Raw genomic sequence first — 19,944 nt, 5'->3', positions numbered from 1 at the left:
TCCCTGTGTGGATGATTGGTAGGGATCATTTCAGGCAGCCAGCAGGCAGGCAGGCAGGTGTCATTAACATTTAATAAGGCCCTGTACATAGATTCTCATTAATGGTCACCCACAGAACTGGTTCTGGCTTTTATGGACATAAGATACTGGACACTTTCATATGCCAAGACTCTCTGAATACAAATAGGAACCCAGAGTCACAAACTGCAGTCACCATACCTGTACTGTACCCCTCCCTCCCCAGTGCCTCTCTATACTGTACCCCGCCCTCCCCAGTGCCTCTCTGTACTGTACCCCTCCCTCCTAGTGTCTCTCTGTACTGTACCCCTCCCTCCCCAGTGCCTCTCTGTACTGTACCCCTCCATCCTAATGTCTCTCTGTACTGTACCCCTCCCTCCTAGTGTCTCTCTGTACTGTACCCCTCCCTCCGCAGTGTCTCTCTGTACTGTACCCCTCCCTCCTAGTGTCTCTCTGTACTGTACCCCTCCCTCCCCAGTGTCTCTCTGTACTGTACCCCTCCCTCCTAGTGTCTCTCTGTACTGTACCCCTCCCTCCCCAGTGCCTCTCTGTACTGTACCCCTCCCTCCCCAGTGCCTCTCTGTACTGTACCCCTCCCTCCTAGTGTCTCTCTGTACTGTACCCCTCCCTCCTAGTGTCTCTCTGTACTGTACCCCTCCCTCCCCAGTGTCTCTCTGTACTGTACCCCTCCCTCCTAGTGTCTCTCTGTACTGTACCCCTCCCTCCCCAGTGTCTCTCTGTACTGTACCCCTCCCTCCTAGTGTCTCTCTGTACTGTACCCCTCCCTCCCCAGTGTCTCTCTGTACTGTACCCCTCCCTCCTAGTGTCTCTCTGTACTGTACCCCTCCCTCCTAGTGTCTCTCTGTACTGTACCCCTCCCTCCCCAGTGCCTCTCTGTACTGTACCCCTCCCTCCCCAGTGCCTCTCTGTACTGTACCCCTCCCTCCTAGTGTCTCTCTGTACTGTACCCCTCCCTCCTAGTGTCTCTCTGTACTGTACCCCTCCCTCCCCAGTGCCTCTCTGTACTGTACCCCTCCCTCCTAGTGTCTCTCTGCACTGTACCCCTCCCTCCCCAGTGCCTCTCTGTACTGTACCCCTCCCTCCTAGTGTCTCTCTGTACTGTACCCCTCCCTCCCCAGTGCCTCTCTGTACTGTACCCCTCCCTCCCCAGTGCCTCTCTGTACTGTACCCCTCCCTCCCCAGTGCCTCTCTGTACTGTACCCCTCCCTCCCCAGTGCCTCTCTGTACTGTACCCCTCCCTCCCCAGTGCCTCTCTGTACTGTACCCCTCCCTCCCCAGTGCCTCTCTGTACTGTACCCCTCCCTCCCCAGTGCCTCTCTGTACTGTACCCCTCCCTCCCCAGTGCCTCTCTGTACTGTACCCCTCCCTCCCCAGTGCCTCTCTGTACTGTACCCCTCCCTCCCCAGTGCCTCTCTGTACTGTACCCCTCCCTCCCCAGTGCCTCTCTGTACTGTACCCCTCCCTCCCCAGTGCCTCTCTGTACTGTACCCCTCCCTCCTAGTGTCTCTCTGTACTGTACCCCCTCCCTCCCAGTGCCTCTCTGTACTGTACCCCTCCCTCCCAGTGCCTCTCTGTACTGTACCCCTCCCTCCTAGTGTCTCTCTGTACTGTACCCCTCCCTCCTAGTGTCTCTCTGTACTGTACCCCTCCCTCCCCAGTGCCTCTCTGTACTGTACCCCTCCCTCCCCAGTGCCTCTCTGTACTGTACCCCTCCCTCCCCAGTGCCTCTCTGTACTGTACCCCTCCCTCCCCAGTGCCTCTCTGTACTGTACCCCTCCCTCCCCAGTGCCTCTCTGTACTGTACCCCTCCCTCCCCAGTGCCTCTCTGTACTGTACCCCTCCCTCCTAGTGTCTCTCTGTACTGTACCCCTCCCTCCCAGTGTCTCTCTGTACTGTACCCCTCCCTCCCAGTGCCTCTCTGTACTGTACCCCTCCCTCCCAGTGTCTGTCTGTACTGTACCCCTCCCTCCCAGTGCCTCTCTGTACTGTACCCCTCCCTCCCAGTGCCTCTCTGTACTGTACCCCTCCCTCCCAGTGTCTGTCTGTACTGTACCCCTCCCTCCTAGTGTCTCTCTGTACTGTACCCCTCCCTCCCAGTGCCTCTCTGTACTGTACCCCTCCCTCCTAGTGTCTCTCTGTACTGTACCCCTCCCTCCCAGTGCCTCTCTGTACTGTACCCCTCCCTCCTAGCCTAGTGTCTCTCTGTACTGTACCCCTCCCTCCTAGTGTCTCTCTGTACTGTACCCCTCCCTCCCAGTGCCTCTCTGTACTGTACCCCTCACTCCCAGTGTCTCTCTGTACTGTATCCCTCCCACCCAGTGTCTCTCTGTACTGTACCCCTCCCTGGTGCCTAGTGAATGCTACTGAATTCCTCATTCAAACGATAAAAGCTATTAAATAAATTCAAAGGGAGAAGTTTTGATTTTTCTCTCTGTCTTAAACATTTTAGCGGAGAGATTGATAAAAGAGAGGGAGCTGGGAATAAACACATGCACTGCAGCGACCTGATAGTGTCAGTGGCTTGGTAGAGATAGGGGACTGGTAGGATGGGGAATCACACAAACACTTTAACTATGAACAGAGCTGTAATCTGTTTCCCCATACTTATAGCGCTTAGCTCTCACAGCCGGCTGGGAGTGTATTGTTGGGATGGCCTTTCGCTGAAAATACTGCATGTGTATTGAATGGCAGCTGAGATTGCTTGAGAGTTCAGAATTTGGCAACAGTGAAAAAGAAAAATACTGTTGGCTGCTAGGAACATTTAGCAGGTGAATCAAGCTGATCATGGATTTGTTGATGAGATGTTCATGTTTGTGACATATAAAGCTAGCCAGAAAACTGTTCAGTGCTTTACATGGTGGTTAAGGTACTACAGTAACTTAAACTAACGTGGTGTATATCACAGATCATCCTGCTACAGCAGACCCGGGATTCAAACCCACAACAACACAACATACTCCACAGAGCACAGAGAATAACACTGACCCAGAAAATCAGAGCCATTTCTTGCGACAGGGTTCCGGGTCTCAGTAAAGAAGTAGTGAAGCTAACAAAGCCATCCACTACATATCTATTTTATGAAGTCCTATGCAGCTCAGTAGGTATGGTGCTGGCAATGCCAGGATAGAGAATTTGATTCCCTGGACCACCTGTGTGTAAAATGTATGAATGCATGATCGTCTCCTAAATGGCATCTATATTTAGCGCCTGCTAAATTCCATATATATTATTATATTATAAGATTAACTAAATTCCTATTCAATACATTTCAGATGCAAAATAAGTTAAATTGTGTCCACAAAGGGCTAAGGTGAAAAATACACTGGCTCTACAGCAGACAAGATTCTCTTTTTACCAATTAGAAATCAGTGCACTGGAAAACATCCCAGAATTACCCTTAAGTCTTGTCAGATTGGCATGTCCATATGTTCCAAACTCCTGCCCACTGCATGCCTGGATGTCACTGGTGCACAGGAACTGTCTGGATCGTACAACGATGGATGACATTGGTGTAAGCTGACACAGGTGCTCCGCTCTAAGAGTCTGTTCGTCCCAAATCGCACCCTATTTCCTTTATAGTGCACTACTTTTGACCAGGGCCCATAGGGAAAAGGGTGCCATTTGGAACGTATCCAGTCTGTCTGTGTTGTGCTGGAGTGGAAGGTTACAGGGAACACTATCCAAATATATATAAAAATATAAATCCAATTCAAGATGACCTGTTCTATATGCTCTGGGCATTGGAGATGGAATCCAATTCTGGAGTGTTTGGCTATGGATGTGCCTGTGGTCTCTTCACTCTGTATGTGGGGAAAAGTATTACATTTAACACTGCTATAAAAAAAAATGAATCTTGCTTGTGAAAATATACAGCTCTTGTGTATTCACAGGTATTGAATGAGACAGGTTGGCTTCTCTTCGGTCTTTCTTTTGAATGATAGCACGTCTTACAGGACGATGTTGAAACACTGAAATAGAGCCAACAATAACATATGCCATGTAACATCTTCTGCGTCTGTGTAAGGATTCAACCTTCAACCTGTGGTCGAGTGTGAATGATAAACAAGAGAAGACTTGTTTTGAATGGCTCTATCTCAGATACTGAGTAAGGCAGAAAGGCAGGAAAACAAATGTCACGCATATGCCATAGCCAAGTCAAAAAAACACACAGACATTTTTCCAGCCAAAGATAGGAGTCATAAAAAGCAGAAATGTAGATAAAATTAATCACTAACCTTTGATGATCTTAATCAGATGACAGTCAGAGGACATCATGTTACACAATACATGTATGTTTTGTTCGATAATGTGCATATTTATATTTAAAAAATCTCAGTTTACATTGGCGCGTTACGTGCAGTAATGTTTTGATTCCAAAACATCCTGTGAGTTTGCAGAAATACTCATAATAAACATTGATAAAAGATACAAGTGTTATTCACAGAATTAAAGATAGACTTCTTAATGCAACCGCTGTGTCAGATTTCAAAAAAACTACACGGAAAAAGCATCATCTGAGTACGGCGCTCAGAGCCCAATCCAGCCAAAGAAATATCCGCCATGTTGGAGTCAACAGAAGTTAGAAGTAACATTATAAATATTCACTTACCAGTTCGACAATAAATTACTGATTTGTTCCATAAAGTCCATCATTTATGTCCAAATAGCCACTTGTTCTTAGCGTGTTCAGCCCAGTAATCCATCTTCATGAGGCGCGAGCACTTCGTCCAGACAGAAACTCGAAAAGTTCCGTTACAGGTCGTAGAAACAAGTCAAACGATGTATGGAATCAACCTTTAGGATGTTTTTAACATAAATCATCAATAAGGTTCCAACTGGAGAATTCCTTTGTCTGAAGAAAAGCACTGGAACGAGAGCTAACTCTGTCGGGAGCGCGCGTCACGAGCCTGAGACAATCTGCCAGACCCATGACTCATTCAGCTCCCATTCCCCCCTCCTTTATAGCAGAAGCCTGAAACAAGTTTCTAAAGACGGTTGACATCTAGTGGAAGACGTAGGGAGTGCAACTTGACCCCATAGACACTGTGTATTCTGTAGTCCAAGCTTTGAAAAACAGATTTCCCACTTCCTGGTTGGATTTCTCTCAGGTTTTCACCTGCCATATGAGTTCTGTTATACTCACAGACATCATTCAAACAGTTTTAGAAACTTCAGAGTGTTTTCTATCCAATACTAATAATAACATGCATATATTAGCATCTGGGACAGAGTAGGAGGCAGTTCACTCTGGGCACGCTATTCATTCAAAAGTGAAAATGCTGCTCCCTATCCCAAAAAGGTTAAAGAATACCCTGTGTTCTATGAACTAAATAGCTCTGAATCCAAGATATGGCAAAGGCTGAAAAGCCATAAGACATACATTTTCTCAACAACAGGTTATAGTCAATAATATCAAAGGCTGCACTGAAGTCTAACCGTAAAGCTCAGACACTATTCTTATTACACATTTCTTTCAATCATCAGTCATGTGTGTCAGTGCAGTACACGAGTGCCCTTCTTTATAAGCTTGTTGAAAGGCAGTTGTTAATTACTTTACAGAGAAATAGCTTTGTATTTGGTCAAACACAAATTTTCCAACAGTTTGCTAAGATCTGGCAGCAAGGTGATAGGTCTGCCTGACTTTGGCTTCCCCCCAGGCCTGAGGACAAACCCATTCCTCTCGACTCAGATTAAAGATATAACAGATGGGAGAGGCTTTAGAGTTAGCTACAATCCTCAGTAGATTTCCATCCAAGTTGTCAATGCCAGAAGGTTTGTCATTTTTGATAGATAACAATATTGTTTCCACCTCTCCCACACTAACTTTACAAAATTCAAACTTACAATGAATTTCTTTCATTATTTTATTTTTTATGCATGAATATGATGGCTCACTTTGTTGTTGGAATTTCTTGAATAAATCTGCCCACTTTGCCAGTTAAGTAATCATTAAAAAAATAATTGTCAACATCAAATGGTTTTGTGATGAATAAGCCATCTGATTTAATGAAAGATGGAGTTGAATTAGTCTTTTTGCCCATAATTTCTTTTAAAGTACTCCAAAGATTTTTTTCCCATCTTTCTTTAAGTCAATAATCTTGGCTTCATAATACAGTTTCTTCTTCTTTTGTTGAGTTTAGTCACATAATTTCTCAATTTGCAGTAAGTCAGCCAGTCAGCTGTGAAATCAATAGCCACTCCTTTTGCTCCATGTCCTTCAACAATACAGTTTTTAAATTCCTCATCAATCCATGGAGCCTTAACAGTTCTAACAGTCAGTTTCTTAACAGGTGCATGTAATTGGAAGAAACAATTTCATAAATTCATCAAGTGCGGAGTTTGGATTTTCCTAATTAATCACATCAGACCAACACATATTTTTTTTACATCATCCACATGAGAGTCACATCAAAGTATTTTGAATAATTTCTTATACACTATTTTAAGCCATGTTTTTGGAACCTTGACTTTCCTGGATATAGCCAGTATTGTGATCACTGCATCCAGTGGGTATGGATAGAGCTTTAGAACAAAGTTATACAGTGTTATTAAAAATGGAATGTGGATGATCTAGGTCATGCAGTGTTTGTAAACACCCTGGTAGGTTGATTAATAACCTGTACCAGATTACAGGCAATGGTCATTATGAGAAGCTTCCTCTTGAGCGGACAACTTGAAGAAAACCAGTCAATATTCAGGTCTCCGAGAAAGTCGACCTCTCTGTTTACATCACATGCACTATCAAGCATTTCACACACATTATTTAGATACTGACTGTTAGCACTTGGTGGCCCATAGCAACACCCCAAAATAATAGACTTTAGATGAGGCAGGTGAACTTGCAACCTGAACACTTAAATAACACTTGACATGATATATTCTCTAAGCATTACAGGGATATTGCTCAGAATATTTATACAGCAACACCTCCCCCATAAGCATTCCTGTCTTTTTGATAGATGTTATATCCTTGTATTGCTACTGCTGTATCAAAGTAATTACCAAGTGAGTCTCGGAAATGGCTAATATATGAATGTTATCTGATGTTAACAAGTTATTGATTTCATTAAATTTATATATAAAGCTACATATATTAATATGGGCTATTTTCAGGCTTTTCCTGGGTAGCTTATCAGAGATAGACATAATATGGAAAATATCAAACAAAACGAGAAAAAACATTTAACAGTCCATTAATCAGTTGGTGTGTGTGTGTGTGCGTGTGTGTGTGTGTGTGTGTGTGTGTGTGTGTGTGTGTGTGTGTGTGTGTGTGTGTGTGTGTGTGTGTGTGTGTGTGTGTGTGTGTGTGTGTGTGTGTGTGTGTGTGTGTGTGTGTGTGTGTGTGTGTGTGTGTGTGTGTGTGCTGTGGGGTTGAAGCTACGAACCCTCCCAACTTGGGAAGGTTGAAAACCAGGCGGGCTGCAGCATTCAGGATAAATTGCAGGGGTTTGATGGCACAAGCAGAGAGCCCAGCCAACAGCGAGTTGCAGTAGTACAGATGGGAGATGACAAGTGCCTAGATTAGGCCCTGCGCCGCTTCCTGTGTTAGGTAGGGTTGCACTCTACGGATATTGTAGAGCATGAACATGCAGAGCGAGTCACAGCTTTGATGTTTGCAGAGAATGACAGGGTGTTGGCCAGGGTCACGTCAAGGTTATTTTTACTCTGGGAGGGGGACGCCGTGTAGTTGTCTACCTTGATGGAGAGGTCTTGGAGCAGATAGGCTTTCCCCGGGAGGAATTGCATCTCCGTCATGTTGAGTTTGAGCTTGAGATGGTGGGCCAACATCCAAGCTGAGATGTCTGCCACCTGGGTGTCAGAAGGGGGAAGGAGAAAAGTAGTTGAGTGTCATCCGCAAAGCAATAATAGGAGAGACCATGTGAGACTATGACAGAGCCAAGTGACTTGGTGTATAGAGAGAAGAGGAGAAGGCCCAGTAGACACTAGGGGACACCAGTAGTGAGAATACATGGGGTAGACACAAATCCTTTCCACATCACCTGGTAGGAGTGGCCTGCCAGGTGGGATACAATTGTATTGTGTTATTTAGTATCACTTGATTTGGTCTCGACTACTTGGGCCCATGCAATTATGACTCTCAATCTTAAATATTCTGTAATTGTGAACGATGTCTTTCATGTTTTCCTGTTATTATCTTTTCTCCTCAAATGTTGCAGAAATTGAAAATGAAGCCAAATGATATCTCTTTATTAAATCATGGAGCAGAGCAGGCCTCTCAATCAATATATTCTTGTCTCTATCAGTTCAAGTTGAATGATGGGCCAGTGGCATACTATTAGGCTATTACAAAAGCACATCAGTCAGCAGAATACATTTTCTTGAAAAATATGAGAATTAGTAACTGTTGAGGAGAACTATGCAGCTGAATTTTCATTACCTTGCGCCATATCTCTTTACATTTACAAAAAAACAAACTGTTTGATTGTTGTTGTTGTTGTTGTTGTTGTTGTTTATCTCGTGAAAGTCATGTATGAATGTTTTTTCACTATCAAGGTTAATTTGCATGAGGCATTGTTTCTGATTGCCTATATGGGGAAAAACACATTCAAATGTGTATATCTATGAGTACACTCAATACCTATTAGTTATGTATGAATGATGAGGCACAACCTTCCTGATTATACTTGTAACCTCCCAGGGTGAATATATAGCGTGCATCCCAAACAACTCCCTATATAATGTATTACTTTTGACCAGGGCCATATGGCTCTGATAACACGTTGTGCTCTACGGAGGGCAGCCTATAGGGTGCCTTTTGGGATGGAACCAAGAGTTCTTAGTATTCTCTCTCAAACTTTTCCCACCTTGAGGTCCTCACGGGGTTTTTCATATTGTGTAACCATTTATGTGCTTGATAAAGATTAATCTCTCTATCTGCCAGTGTTCTTCACTACAAAGACGAGGAGTGATCAAGCATTGAGATGATGTGTGAAAAGATAAAATGTCTCTTCAAGACGTAGCGCTTTGAGGAAGGAGGGAGAGAAGAGAGAGGCTGATGACACAGAGCGGGTACAAAGAGATGTGATGGAAAACAGCAAAGATATTTACTGAAGCGTTCATCCATTTTCAAAAGCACACAATACCGCCTCCATGGCATACTTCCACACAGTTCGGTAGAGATCTCGGTATGTATAAGTGAGAGTGGAATCCTTTTAGGTGGGATATCATGGAAAAATGTATCTTTTGAAGTGCTAGATATGTTATGTAGATTCTTAAAGCCCCACGTGCAGTCTTTTTAATTGTATATTTAAATCATAACTGTATGGCTAATAAATCACAGTGTGTTTATTTTATGAAAATAACTCAAAATGTATGTTTTTATTTCCCATAACCTACTTTTTCCATTGAAATGCTCAGTCTGATCATGTGGGTGTGTTGATACAAATTTGTATATATTTACATACACAGCCCTGATTGGTGCATAGGATCGTATAGACTCTAGAGCCTACCCCGCTTACCCCTTCAAAGTAGGATGATACATATGCAAATAAAAATTGACAAGTCATTGGTCAGAATAATCCAATCAGATTGTGATGTCATGCTGTCGGCTACAATTCCATCTTTTTGGGCTCCAATATCTCTTAGACTAAAAGGGCATTATCATTTTCTCAATTTCAGAGCGTTATTTCCACCTCATAATGTGGATTTGTTTTTTTTTATACAGGAAAATCATGTTTTTGACTGCACCGCCAATTTAAATGGTCAAGAATAAAAAAACAACATTTTCAGTAGAGATTTTGCTTCAAACTCTTTCCCCCCCAAAAAAGTACTTACATAGGACTGTATACTGCAGTGACCTTAACCTAACCTCTTGTTAAATGATTCAGATCTCTTGAACAGCTAAGATTTTGGATTGACAGTTGCAAGGTCTTGTGTCTGGAATACCTTTACTATAATACTGTCTTGGCAGATAAAAGCAGCCAGCATTTCAGTCCCTAGAATGAATATGTAGCCTACCATTGTTCTCTGTCTAATAATATTGAATATGTGAGGATTACACACTGTTACAGGTACTGTTACTGTTACAGATACTGTTACTGCTACAGGTACTGTTACTGTTACAGGTACTGTTACTGCTACAGGTACTGTTACTGCTACAGGTACTGTTACTGCTACAGGTACTGTTACTGTTACAGGTACTATTACTGCTACAGGTACTGTTACTGTTACAGGTACTGATACTGCTACAGGTACTGTTACTGCTACAGGTACTGTTACTGCTACAGATATTGTTACTGCTACAGGTACTATTACTGCTACAGGTACTGTTACTGTTACAGGTACTGATACTGCTACAGGTACTGTTACTGTTACAGATAATGTTACTGTTACAGGTACTGTTACTGTTACTGTTACAGATACTGTTACTGCTACAGGTACTGTTACTGTTACAGATACTGTTACTGCTACAGGTACTGTTACTGCTACAGGTACTGTTACTGTTACAGATACTGTTACTGCTACAGGTACTGTTACTGTAACAGGTACTGTTACTGTTACAGGTACTGTTACTGTTACTGTTACTGTTACTGCTACAGGTATTGTTACTGTTACAGGTACTGTTACTGTTACTGTTACAGGTACTGTTACTGTTACAGGTACTGTTACTGCTACAGATACTGTTACTGTTACTGCTACAGGTACTGTTACTGTTACAGGTACTGCTACAGGTACTGTTACTGCTACAGGTACTGTTACTGCTACAGGTACTGTTACTGTTACAGGTACTGTTACTGTTACTGTTACAGGTACTGTTACTGTTACATGCACTGTTACTGCTACAGGTACTGTTACTGTTACTGCTACAGGTACTGTTACTGCTACAGGTACTGTTACTGCTACAGGTACTGTTACTGTTACAGGTACTGTTACTGTTACTGTTACAGGTACTGTTACTGTTACAGGTACTGTTACTGCTACAGATACTGTTACTGTTACTGCTACAGGTACTGTTACTGCTACAGGTACTGTTACTGTTACAGGTAATGTTACTGCTACAGATAATGTTACTGTTACTGCTACAGATACTGTTACTGTTACAGGTACTGTTACTCCTACAGGTACTGTTACTGCTACAGGTACTGTTACTGCTACAGATACTGTTACTGTTACTGCTACAGGTACTGTTACTGCTACAGGTACTGTTACTGTTACAGGTAATGTTACTGCTACAGATAATGTTACTGTTACTGCTACAGATACTGTTACTGTTACAGGTACTGTTACTCCTACAGGTACTGTTACTGTTACAGGTACTGTTACTGTTACTGTTACTGCTACAGGTACTGTTACTGCTACAGGTACTGTTACTGTTACAGGTACTGTTACTGTTACTGTTACAGGTACTGTTACTGTTACAGGTACTGTTACTGCTACAGATACTGTTACTGTTACTGCTACAGGTACTGTTACTGCTACATGTACTGTTACTGTTACAGGTAATGTTACTGCTACAGATAATGTTACTGTTACTGCTACAGATACTGTTACTGTTACAGGTACTGTTACTCCTACAGGTACTGTTACTGCTACAGATACTGTTACTGTTACTACTACAGGTACTGTTACTGCTACTGTTACTGTTACTGTTACTGCTACAGGTACTGTTACTGTTACTGGTACAGGTACTGTTACTGTTACTGCTACAGGTACTGCTACAGGTACTGTTACTGCTACTGTTACATGCACTGTTACTGCTACAGGTACTGTTACTGTTACAGGTACTGTTACTGTTACAGGTGCTGTTACTGTTACAGATACTGTTACTGCTACAGATACTGTTACTGTTACTGTTACAGGTACTGTTACTGCTACTGTTACTGTTACTGTTACTGTTACTGTTACTGTTACAGGTGCTGTTACTGTTACAGATACTGTTACTGCTACTGTTACTGTTACAGGTACTGTTACTGGTACAGGTACTGTTACTGCAACAGGTACTGTTACTGTTACAGGTACTGTTACTGGTACAGGTACTGTTACTGTTACAGGTACTGTTACTGTTACTGCTACTGTTACTGCTACAGGTACTATTACTGCTACAGGTACTGTTACTGTTACTGCTACAGGTACTATTACTGCTACAGGTACTGTTACTGTTACTGCTACAGGTACTGTTACTGTTACTGCTACAGGTACTGCTACAGGTACTGTTACTGCTACTGTTACATGCACTGTTACTGCTACAGGTACTGTTACTGTTACAGGTACTGTTACTGTTACAGGTGCTGTTACTGTTACAGATACTGTTACTGCTACAGATACTGTTACTGTTACTGTTACAGGTACTGTTACTGCTACTGTTACTGTTACTGTTACTGTTACTGTTACTGTTACAGGTGCTGTTACTGTTACAGATACTGTTACTGCTACTGTTACTGTTACAGGTAATGTTACTGGTACAGGTACTGTTACTGCTACAGGTACTGTTACTGGTACAGGTACTGTTACTGCTACAGGTACTGTTACTGTTACTGCTACTGTTACTGCTACAGGTACTATTTCTGCTACAGGTACTATTACTGCTACAGGTACTGTTACTGCTACAGGTACTATTACTGCTACAGGTACTGTTACTGCAACAGGTACTATTACTGCTACAGGTACTGTTACTGCTACAGGTACTATTACTGCTACAGGTACTGTTACTGCTACAGGTACTGTTACTGCTACATGTACTGTTACTGTTACAGGTACTGTTACTGCTACAGGTACCTCAGGACAATTTACACATTTGGAATATTTGTTCTGCCTTGAACCTTAGACACTGTTACTAGCCGTTTGCTGAGACTGCTGCCCCATGTATATAGACATTGAACACTGGTCGCTTTAATAATATTTACATTGTGTTTTACCCACTTCATATTCTAGTCATGGCTCATCCTATATAACTACTGCTGTTCCACACCTTTTCTATTCATATACTGTCCATACTGTCTATACACACTATTCACATACATATATATTTATTTATATTCTGTCCTCTGACACTGCTTGTTGTGATATGTGGATGATGTGTGTATTGTTATTGAATTGCTAGATATTGCTGCATTGTTGGAGCTAGAAACAGAAGCATTTCACTGTACCTGAGACAACATCTGCAAACTGTGTGTGCGACCAATAAACTTTGATTTTATTAGATGTTGGTGTATTCTTGAAACGGAATAAAGGTTATTAACATGAAAACGAACTATCCCTCTATGCCCTCTAAAGGTTCTTAACATGAAAACTTAACTATCCCTCTATGCCCTCTAAAGGTTCTTAACATGAAAACTTAACTATCCCTCTATGCCCTCTAAAGGTTCTTAACATGAAAACTTAACTATCCCTCTATGCCCTCTAAAGGTTCTTAACATGAAAACTTAACTATCCCTCTAAGCCCATCTGCTTCCTTTGTTGTCTTCTATTTTACATACAGTAGTATCATCCATCCACATCTAGACATGCAAGAGAGAGATTTAATGACCACATGTATATATTGTACATGTTCCCTGTGTTGACTAAACAAATATTCCTTAAAGTCAGCATTTTCTCATACAGCTATCAACATAAATCTCATAACATGTCGGGTTTTATGAACAGCCCGGTAATAGCATCACAGACAACTTTAATGGCAAGCTGAACTGTTACTTACAACTTGAATGAATGGCCTATAATGTGTCCTGCAGTGGTGTTCTGCTGGGTATCAAGTAGAAAGAGATGTACAATTGCCATTGAAGCCATTTATTTGCCTTGAAATGTTTTTGCCGGTGTAAAAGTCCCACGTCATTATGACAGTCCTAGGACACAAGGGTGGTTCTCTCGCATGAATAAGTATCAAAGTAATACTACATCTGTAATTATTACGGCGACACTGAAGCTCCGTGAGATGTCACATAACTTGATATGGGCAAGTGAACGTGTCGTGTGGTAAGACTCTCTTCCAGACCTGGGTTCAAATCGCATTTGAATCTTGAAAATACTGATTGAGCTTGTCGGGCTCAATGGAACCAGTTAGCCTCAAAAGACCAAAACCTGTCTATCTGGCACTCCAAACAGGCTAAAGTAAACACTCAAAGTATATGAAAGATTTCAAATACTAGTTGAACCCAGGTTTCTTCTCTTCCAGCACTACTAGGGCTCCATGGCATACTTAACATGCTTACTGCATAGATTACAGTTTTGCCGTCTATATTCTGAGCAGGTGTTTGGAGCTCTTTATAGAAGACAAGTTAGGGTGCTATGTACAGTATATGTATGTAACTTCATACAGACTACTGTCCTTCGATATTCAAATCTTGGCCATGTCCTCCTCTTCGTCATGCTAACGACTACTGTGGCCAAGAGACTCAATGGAGGGATTAGTAGGTTTCAGATGCTGTGTGTAACATTATGTATGCAGTTTATTATCCTATCATCCTACATTATGTCTGACAAATAAAGACGTCAGCTTAGCTAAAAACCCTGACGTTTGAGGAGTGATAACACTGCATTTCTGGATACGTGGAGGCTGCTGATAGGAGGACGGCTCATAATAATGGCTGTAATGGAGTGAATGGAATGGCATCGAAAACCCACAAACACGGATTCACAATCTGCATATCATAGTCAGCCAATCATCTTACCCTAATCCTAACCCAATCACATGGCTCACTCATCCTTACAGCTACCCTGATTGGCCCGACCACAAACAAATCACTGCTCCCGTTTGTCCTCCAATCAGCCAGCTGGTATGCGCCTACTGGGCGTGGCTAATTTGATAATGTGAGGGAAATGGACAGATGTGAGCAGAGCTAGCTATAAAAGTTTGCTGTGATACTGTGTGCATCATTACAACATGTAAGTAGCCCCATTTTGAGTGTGTTGTTGGGAGGGAAGCAATTTATATGTGCCTTTTCTCGCTAGGCTAATTGTTTGTTAGCAGCACATACCTAGCCTACTGCAAATGTGATCTATGTGCTGAAATATTCTTTATATGAATGATTATCTTATAGTGTACATTTGGCCAGCAGCACACCACCCTGCATCCCACTGCCGGCTTGCCTCTGAAGCTAAGCAGGGTTGGTCCCAGGATGGGAGACCAGATGCTGCTGGAAGTTATGTTGGAGGGCCAACACAAAAACAAGTATCCCAAGGGCAGTGATTCGGGACATTGCCCTGTGTATGGTGCTGTCTTTCAGATGGGATGTTAAACAGGTGTCCGTCCTGACTCTCTGTGGTCACTAAAGATCCCATGGCACTTAGCGTAAGATTAGGGGTTGTTTACCCCGGTGTCCTGCCTGAATTCCCAATCTTTCCCTCATACCATTTCTTAATCATGCTCTTAGGCATGTGTGGTGCTGGCCAGGGCCATGTAGTGACCATCTCCCTGAGATACGATGTAATATGTCTTTTCTTCTGATTGCAGTGTTTAACATCAACTTGTCTGGAAAAGTAGCTTGATTGGTTGACCAATTTATTAATTACTTTTGATGAATTCCTCTATCTATCATTGAACACGTTGCTGTAACTGTCCCAATGTCTAATGGGAAATTGAAAGGACATATAGGCCTTTTCAGTGTCTGTGTAACCCCCCTCCTGGCTGCTGTTTAGTCGGTGCCTGCTGCCGTACATTTTTAAAAATCTCTCCATCTCTCGACCCGGTCCATCTATCAGGGCGCCCGCTTGTGTCAGCTTGTCGAGTGGCGGCAATGTTGTGAATGAGAGATTGTCGGTTGAAACGCCCGGCAGTGGGAGCTTCTGTCAAAGCCCGGCCCTGTGTGGCACAGTCAGTAATCAGACTCGTCAATCAGCGCTCCCTCTGACCTTGTGTCAAATCAAACTTCTTCACCGCTGTAATCTCAGCCTTCCACACTTTTCAATTCACCACGGTGGACGCTCCTGAGAGTCTCGGCCCCTCAATGATGTCAATGATGGGAGAACGTCTCTTCCCCATGTGAGTTGTAATCGGGCCGAAACCGATACTGTTAAATTGGTGTGCTTGTGTTTAAGGACGTTATGGTTCTCTGTTCCCTTTGTAACTTCAGGTTGTATAAACACAATATAGCAACAGCCATTTAAAAGCAATCGTAACCTTTTATTTCACAGTACTTAAGAAATTCTCCTTTCAACCATGGCTTACTAGGTGAGAAGTTGCTTAGGAGTAGGGGGCTTGTTACAGTAGCAATAGCAGATAAACAGGCTGTTGCCATGGGAGAGCAATGCCATTGAGCACTAGAGTAATTATTCAGAAATGAACCTGAATGCTAGCTACAGTCGATGTGACTTTGCCCTCACATGAAACACTTTCAACTTGCCTTTTTATTTAAAGCCTTGATTGCTTTTACTCTGTTTTTTCCCCCTCCAAAGCCACAAACCCATTTCCCTAACAGCCGATAACACTTTAGGGATTATTTTGCGGCATCTCCTCAAAGAAATGTTCTTACCAGTCCTTGACTAGAGCCTCCTAAATATTCTCTCCACATAGTAATTTGACATTGGGCATCAACAGTGTGCTTACTTCATGAGCACCATGATCCTACAGTCATAAGAACCTACACATTTTCATCCTGAGTGGATGAGAGTGCATGTCATTAATTGAGTACAACATGTAAACACATTTAAATAGTAATTTCCTGACCTTTGTCAGCTACTGCATATTGTGGCATACTATTTACTCATGTCTCAATCTTCATGCTCAGAAACAACAACAAAGATGTCATGTGATGTGAATATGTTAACAGCAGGGCAAGGGACCATACTGTTTTCTTCTTCTCATATATTCTTAAAGAATGATGTCATATTTTCGCACCTATTACATTTCTGCCTGAAGATTAGACTGGGATGCAATAAATTGCTTCCATGTTCCAGAACCAATCCATATAATGCAGTGGTAATATTATGTGATGTAAAGAAACTATATTTAAAAAAAAAACTGGATTTCCGCCCTCTTTCTTCCAGGAGTAAAGAAAGATGAATCTTCTAAAGATGAGTCTATTTTTAGCCTCCTGGACCATTTGGAAATGAGTCAGACTCTTTGCTTCCCCTAAACTTAAGTCACATCCGCATTAGTGAAGAAAGAAAATCTGAGGCACTTTCATACTGTACGTCACACTCGTGTGGCGTTTTCTTTCCTCAAACCCTCGACAAATTAGGAGTTATATTTCAGTGTTTGGGTAAATGGTGATCTTTGCTGACAACCAAATGAATCAGAAAAAAACAGGAACGCTTTCATGCTTCACACTCGTGCAGTGTTTTTTTCCCTCTAAACCTCTTCTACTCGTGTGTAAATGCCGGCTTTAAGGGTCTGCAAAGGAAAGCGTTAATACTTTGCAACTCCGTTGTTGAGGTTTCGAGGTTTTAACATTTCATTGTTTAGGTGAATGACACTTTGAAGGGCCGCAGTGACAGAACAGAAACCTTTCAAAGGATCTCACTACCTCAGAGCTGATGAGATCAAATCAGTGGAGATGATCAGGGCAACCTTTTTTAGAGCTGCTAGCTAGCTCGTTTAGGATAGATGCTGGTTTAGCCTTGGGGAGGATTCTCAGATTGAGGGGATATCTAATGTTTTTCTAATCACAGGGAAGATGTGTACTGAGAGAGGGCTGATACAGACTGATATGTCAGATATCTGTCAACGTGCAGATAACTGTGTGTAGCCCATGGTACTATTGGGACACTGCCTTCTTTTCATTGATGTTTTGATCTGCATTTGGGTATTTGGGGCTTACCAGGAACATTCTGTCCTCAAATACTTTTTTTTTTTAAAGAGCTATTGGTTGTTTTTTATGAAGTTGTGTTTTCATTCTAATTTATGTGGAGATTTGGAATAATTTTCAAACAGAACAAAAATATAAATGCAACAATTTCAAAGATTTTAACTGAATTACAGTTCAAACAATGAAATCAGTCAATTTAAATCAATGAGGCTCTAATCTATGGATTTCACATGACTGGGAATACAGATATGCATCTGTTGGTCACAAATACCTTAAAAAATAGAGGTTGGTGAGAGTGGATCCGTATTTGCTGTGACCACCATTTGCCTCATGCAGCGTGACACATCTACTTAGCATAGAGTTGATCAGGCTGTTGATTGTGGGCTGTGGAATGTTGTCCCACTCCTCTTCAATGGCTGTGGGAAGTTGCTGGATATTGGCGGGAACTGGAACACGCTGTCATACACATCGATCCAGAGCATCCCAAACATGCTCAATGGGTGACATGTCTGGTGAGTATGCAGGCCATGGAAGAACTGGGACATTTTCATCTTCCAGGAATTGTGTAAAGATCCTTGTGACTTGGGGCAGTGCATTATCCTGATGAAACATGAGGTGATGGCAGTGGATGAAAGGCACGACAATGAGCCTCTGGATCACGTTACAGTATCTTTGTGCATTCAAATTGCCATCAATAAAATGTAATTATGTTCATTGTCCGTAGCTTATGCCCTCCCATACCATAACCCCACCACCATCATGTGGCACTCTGTTCACAATGTTGACATCAGCAAGCCACTTGCCAACACAACACCATACACGTGGTCTGCGGTTATGAGGCCAGTTGGATGTACTGTCAAATTCTCTAAAACGACGTTGGAGGCAGCTTAATTTTCTGCCAACAGCTAATTTTATTGTCCCCCAGCACAAGGTGCACCTATGTAATTATTATGCTGTTTAATCAGCTTCTTGATAGGCCACACCTGGTAAAGGATAAATGCTCACTAACAGGGATGTAAATAAATGTGTGATTTTTGTTGTTGTTGAGAAATCTGCTTTTTGTTCATTTTGGGGATCTTTTATTTTAGCTCATGAAACATGGGACCAATACTTTACATGTTGCGTTTTATATTTTGTCCAGTCTATAAAAAACAAACATATTTTTGTTATGTGGTTCCAGCCCTACATACTTCAAAGCGTGAAAAACCAAAAAGGATCTATGTATGTTTTCTAATGACAATCACTATTTATATATATATATATATATATATATATATTAAAATCACCTCATTTGCACACACTGTATATAGACTTATTATATTGTATTATTGACTGCATGTTTGTTTATTCTATGTGTAACTGTGTTGTTTGTGTCAAACTGCTTTGCTTTATCTTGGCCAGGTCACAGTTGTAAATGAGAACTTGTTCTTAACTGGCCAACCTGGTGAAATAAAAATAGTTTGTGCTCTCTCTACTGGTGGTTCCTTTGCTCTATGTTCCTCATTAGTATGAAGATGTTTTCTCCCCATCAAAATCTTATGTGGCTTTATATTTAAATTGTTCCATATGACATTTCTGACATTTTTAAATGTATTACAGAAAAACAGAAAAACAGTCAGAGGCAATAGAACAGCAGAAGTATAAGAACAAAGATGAATTCCTGCTCTAGTTGTTTTGACACAATTGTTTACAGAGTAAGTTGCTTGCTGTCAAAATAAACACGATGAAATATTTTAAGCATTTCGCCGACAGGTTACTCAAAGCTTAATTGCAATAGCCTGTAAGGGAAAATGTAGAGAGAGTTTGGAAATATATATTTTTTTTAACAACACACAAAACACCCACAATCCTTCAATAAAAACAAAACCCAGAGGGCCAAAATGTCATTATATGCTAGATATGCCAGATTTTGAAGGTTTCTGTGGGGGTTATTTGAGAAGCATTTCCAAACTCTCTTTCCCTACGTTTTGACCTTGAGTGGGCTACAAGAAGTGGAATGTTAGCTAAAAGACTGGCACCGAGGCTACCACAAAATGTCAACTGTTGTGCTTTGTGATGTATTTACATGCATTAACATAACATTGGGCTTTGTGACCAGGTGGCCTCTGGTTTATTGTTAATTTTCTCTTGCCATCAAACAATGACGGTTGACACACGCGCAAGCACACACACACCGACAAAGACAATGTACATTGCTATAAAAAAT

The sequence above is a fragment of the Oncorhynchus keta genome, chromosome 21, assembly GCF_023373465.1.
Source record: "Oncorhynchus keta strain PuntledgeMale-10-30-2019 chromosome 21, Oket_V2, whole genome shotgun sequence".
Classification (NCBI taxonomy): domain Eukaryota; kingdom Metazoa; phylum Chordata; class Actinopteri; order Salmoniformes; family Salmonidae; genus Oncorhynchus; species Oncorhynchus keta.
This window is presented reverse-complemented; position numbering follows the sequence as displayed.